Raw genomic sequence first — 6,000 nt, forward strand, 5'->3', positions numbered from 1 at the left:
AAGGTTAGATCTTCGCATACAAAGAACAAAATCACAAGTCATAAAATTTTCTCTTTACTTGAAAGGTAAAGAACAACTAAATTGAAATTCTAAAAATATAAAATATAAAATTTAAATTGCAACAAGATAAATTATAGAAAAAGTAATCAGAAATAAAAGATAAGATTATGAAAACCAAATTTCCAAGACTAGTTACAACTATGTATTGAAAAGAAAAGAAAAGTTTAGTCTAACTCAAATGATTATCTCTAATGTTATAGACACAGTACTCGGTAACGATGCTAAAAACTTGTTACGCAACCGCAAGTGCACGGTTTCGTCGTTAGTAATAAAATGATATCGATTCCACAAGAACTGGTTATAAGCACAAGAGATGTCTCACGTAGAATTAGCTAAACAATCAACAAGGTAAGGAATGAACTAAGTAGCAACTAAAAATGGAACAAGGAAAGTAAATGAAGTATATGGTTTGGTGAGTGTTCTAGGAATTCAGTTTCATTGTGATATTCATTGATGTAGCATGGTTCTCCAATTCATACCCTCAATCGACATGCATTTGTAGGAAGTTGTTGATTTTTTCCTGCAGAAGAAAACTGGCAAGGGACTTTGATCTACACTTCTAGTGGTTAAATGGTTATGATCCATATGAAGTCTATTAGCGGGGCAGCCTATCACCAACGCCCCTCAGTCATACAACATAGAAATACAACACCACTCAATTCACATAAAAGTGCAGGAACTAAATGCATTCAACTATTCCACCCCTTGTAGAGACTAGCTTCACCTTTCAAGATGATCTCCTAGACGCCCGTTATCGAGACAGCCTGTCACAAATACCCCTCGGTCATACGATCTAGGGTATCCCTCTACAGGATCCAAAAGCCTCACAAACATTCAATCAAATATGGTAATGAGATCCAAACACAAACATCCACATAAGATCAAATAGATACAAAACACATCAACATCATCTAAATAGGAAATTGGCATACCCATAAGATTTATACATCAAATCACATCACAATTACTCCCTTAATCCTAGAACATTGAGTCTACTCCATAATGTAAAGATAGAGATCCGAAAATAAAGAGATTACAAACATTCCAATCCCTAATGAGAAGAGAGAATAGAAATGCTTATCTAGATACGATAAGTGATCTTTGAAACCAATCCTTAGCTTCTGGAGTCGATGCGGAGGTGGAGATGGCTTAAGATAGTTGGAACAAAGCTGGAGAGGATGAAGAACAACCCCAAGTTGAATCTCCCCAAAAGGGAGAGCCTCCTCCCTTTCAAAGGGGAAGAAACCCCCCTTATATAGAGTAGGGGCACGAGCACCACACAGCCCGTGCCACGACAGTGTGGCTCTCACATGACCTCACAAGTATTGCCCTCGGCCAAGGTGACACAGCCGTGTAGATCTACACGATCGTGTGCTGCTGCAACTCTGGATGACTTACATGGTCATGTGGCTCATATGGCCAGGTCATTCTTGGCTTCTGGAAATTTTACACGGTCGTGTGGCACACATGGCCTGAGTTTGCTTTCACTCTGGAGTAACTGCACGACCGTGTAGATCTACATGGTCGTGTGCTGGGAAAGCTTCTAGGATGGCACGACCGTGTGGATCCACACGACCATGTCATTCTTCTCCTCTGGTAAAGCTACACGACCTATCTGCACCACACGGCCTAGGTCATTTTCCCCCTTGTTTCTTTGGCATGGTCATGTGGCTCACATGGCCAGTGCTGTCTGATAGGACCTTTACGTTTGGCTAGAGGGGGGTGAATAGTCTTTCTTCGATTTTTCACCTACAACTTATTAGCGGAAGCAAATAGAAAGAAATGAAAAGCAAGAAAACAAGAGAGTAATGCTAACTCCTTGGTTTACTTGGTTTCCACCTCTTTGAGGTGACTAATCCAAGGCACACACCCACACAATCAAGCTCCAATATGAACTTCTCATTCCCGTTATCACAAACGAAGGTGGAGAAACCTTTACAAGGGTTGCCTCTTCCTCTTACAATATGAGATCTAGGTTTAGGAGGAAGAGACTCAAATCTTTTTCTTTGAAATCACTTAGAGAGCTCTCTTTTTGCTTAGCACAATGAGTATACAAGAGTTGTATTGCTACAGTACTTCTTCCCCTTTTTATTTGTCTTCAAAACTAGCCGTTTCTCACGAAATCATCACCTTTGATCGATTGAGGACATAGCCAATCGATTCAAATCTAGCCGTTGAGCGCCGTCCCGATCGATTGAATCAACACTGGATCGATTCAGTTAATTCAATCGATCGGCCGATCGATTGGTTATCTCCAATCGATCGGCTGATCGATTCAAAATCGCACTGCTCCTTCGTGCAGAAACCTTGTGAATCGATCGACAGATCGATTGGGTGTACCCAATCAGTCGGCTGATCGATCCAGGTTCGCACTGTCCTCTTGCGTAAAGTATGTGAATCGATCGCCCGATTGATTGGATTACTCCAATCGATCGACTGATCGATCCAAGTTCATTCTGTACTCTCGCGCAGAGGCTGTCAATCTATCGACCGATCAATTGGTTTACTCCAATCGATCGGCTGATCGATTCAACAATATTTTGTTCAGTTTTACGTCTCAATCGATTTACCAATCGATTGCTTGCTGGTTTTCCAAATAATACCTCATGCCAGATGAGCATATCTCTGGACTTTCTTGCCAAGACTCCGGTCCTCGACCTCCTTGGACTTCTTTTGCCTTACACCCGGTCTTCTGACCTGCAAGGACTTTATCCTGCCAAGACTCCAGTACTCGACCTTCTTGAACTTCTTCCTGCAAAACTTGCAGCACACGTTAGATCCAAACGTATTAACCTAGACTTAAATAGTTGTCAACACATTGAAAACACCCAAGACATGATTGCACCAACACTGTCTTCCTTCCTTTCTTGATAGAATTGACCACGAACATCGTTTCCTCTCCACGTTCGACTCCTGTAAGCAGAAAATATACAAGAGTAGATCTTCGAATAAAGAAGAGTAATTATGCTGAAAGTAAGACTAAGAGTATGAAGGTGCATAGACAAAGCATGCGTAAAATATATGAATGTGCATCAAAACATGCTAAATAAGTGTATATAATCTACGCATATCACAGGCACAGGAGAGAGTTGATAGGCCCGATGCGTTCGAAGGATGAGTCACTGTGGAAGAGTACACTGGCGAACGAGAAGGAAGCACACGGTGGTTTCGAGGGATGAGAAGCCGGAGTGGAATGTTGCTAGAAAAGGCTGGAAAATGGATTTGAGTGAGCCCTATTCCGAATGACCGAAATCATCCAAACGAGCAAAACCGGAGCAGAAGACCCAAACAGAAAGTCAATTGGGAATTGACTCTGGTCCGGGAGCCCGGATCACCCGGGGCAGCCAGGGCGCCTCGGGTGCGAGCCCTGGTCAAGTCCGGGCGCCCGGACCTAGTCTAGGTGCTCGTACAACAAAACTTATCGTTTGTCACGCTGTCACGATCTGTTGCACCATGGATAAAAGTTTATCTACACTCAGGCGCTCGGAACCCTTCCAAGCGCTCGGATCAAGTCTATAAATACAACCCTGATCTCATTAGTTAATAACAATACATGTAAACGATTCTCTTTCTGTTCTACTACTTTGTTTGTAAGCTATCTGTTGGTGCAACATCCCTCAGGTCAAGGTTGACCTGGTTGACCAAGCTGAGTCTTGGTTTGGGTTTAGATGTTTGACAATAAGATATTGATTGAAGAAGAGTCAAGTAGGTCAAGGTTGACCGGATACTTGACTGGGAAGTCCTAACTGGGATGTTAGGCAGAAGGAAAATCCTGGTGAGTGAAGCCAGGTGAAAGTCCTGGTGAGTGAAGCTAGGCAGTATGAAAGTCCTAGTGAGTGAAGCTAGGCAGATGGAAAACCCTAGTGAGTGAAGCTAGGTGAAAGTCCTAGTGAGTGAAGCCAGGCAAGGGAAAATCCAGATGGATCAAGGATGACCAGACATCTGGTGGAAGTCCAAGTAGGTCAAGGAAGTGACCGGATACTTGGCACGACGATAAGAGTCCAAGTGGGTCAAAGGGATTGATCGGACACTTGGTGGGAAGTCCTGGCAGGTTAAGGGAATGACCAGATGCTAGGCATGATGTACCAACAGGTCAAGGTTGACCGGATGTTGGTTTGGGAGTGTTGGAACTTGGTTTTGGGCAAAAACCAAGTGCTGGATCGATCAGGGGATCGATCCAGGAGCTGGATCGATCAGTGGATAAATCCAGGATTCTCCCAGCGAACAGAAAGCCTCTGGATCGATCCGTGGATCGATCCAGATGTCCCAATCGATCAGTGGATCGATTGGGACGCGGCTGCTTCGCGCGATAAGCGCTGGATCGATCCGTGGATCGATCCAGGCGTTTTTCCCAGAGCACAGAGGCGCTCTGGATCGATCCGTGGATCGATCCAAAGCCTCCCCGATCGATTGGGAACATTCGAATCAATCGGGTTCCGACCGTTGGCGTCGATTTAAGCCGCAGGCGAGTGTTGTCTTCGGCATCTCTTCACGGATTCACTCCAGATCTTCGCCAGCTCCTCTACAGCACTCTCCAAGCTCGTGATCGCCAGTTCTTGAAGGTTCTTGGAAGCTTTCCAAGTCAAGAGGCGGATCAAAGCAAGAAGAAGAAACTAGGGTTAGAGTTTTGTACTCATTGTAAGCTTGTAAGCTTGTATTTCTTGTATCCCTTCCCTCTCTTCTTGTATTGAGTCTTGTAGGGCTTCTCCGCCCTTGGTAGTTACCATAAAGGAGGGTTTTATTAGTGGAGGGTGTGTGCGTTGGTGTGGATCCTTGGATTAGTCACCTCTTGTGAGGTGGATACCAAGTAAACCAACCGTGTTAGCGTTGTGTGATTGTTTCTGTATTTTCCGCTGCCGTATCTTTGAAGAAACAAGCAACGAAGCACATCGAGCAAGCGACGAGCTATTCACCCCCCCCTCTAGCTACTTTTGGTCCTAACAAGTGGTATTAGAGCGAGGCTGCTCTTCACCGGAATCATCGCCGGAAGGGTCAAGCTTAACAAGAAAAGCTAGAGGGTGAAGAAGTTGGAGCAAATTCTTCAAGTTCAAGATTTTATCAAGCTCAACTTCAAGATGCAATTCTAAGATGGACTTGGATTTGACACAAGGGTGGCTCCACCGTACACATCCACAAGCTTCGATTCTTTGAAGTCAAGAATCGAAAATTTTCTTATGATGGAGATAGAGCAATGGTTTGCTCTAATGGAAGGCTTCGATGATCCAAGAAATTCCAAGGGCTAGCTTCTCAAGAAAAGCAAATGGAGCTCGGAGCAAATCCAAAGGTGCGAGGCCAATGACAAAGTGACCAAGCTTTTGGTCAATTTATTGCCAAGCACCATCCTTTGCAAAATTGGAGAATTTGAAGATGCAAAGGAATTATGGAGCAAATTGGCCAAGCTTCATGAAGAGATCCCCTCCACTATACAAGAGCAAGAAGAATCTAGAGAGGATGACTCTTTGGAGCAAGACCAAGAGGAGGACTCCGATGTTGAGAGATGCTCAACCTCCGAAGAAGAGGAAATCCAAGAAGCTTCATCCTCAAAGGAATGCGTCGAAGGGAACAAGGAGGGAGCATACTCCTTGTTTCATATTCAAGATGATGAAGCCTCCACCTCTAGGATTGAGGGGGAGCAATCCTTGGTGACGCCGGATCAAGAAGAAGGTGAAGCTTCTATATCCGGGTCAAGTGAAGAAGAAGAAGACGGTGCCACCTCCAAAATTCAAGAAATATCAAATGGAGGAGCAAGTGCCATCCCTACACAAGAAGGTATAAATGTTTCAATTAAAAATAAAAATCATATAATATGTTTTGAGTGTAGGGAAAGTGGGCACTACAAGAGCAAGTGTCCCAACTTGGCCAAGAAGAAGGGTCAAGTGACACAAAAGGGCAAGGAGAAGCCCAAGGAGACTACCCTCGGGACAAAGAAGAGCAAGGAGC

The sequence above is a fragment of the Zingiber officinale genome, chromosome 3A (genome assembly GCF_018446385.1).
Source record: "Zingiber officinale cultivar Zhangliang chromosome 3A, Zo_v1.1, whole genome shotgun sequence".
Taxonomy (NCBI): domain Eukaryota; kingdom Viridiplantae; phylum Streptophyta; class Magnoliopsida; order Zingiberales; family Zingiberaceae; genus Zingiber; species Zingiber officinale.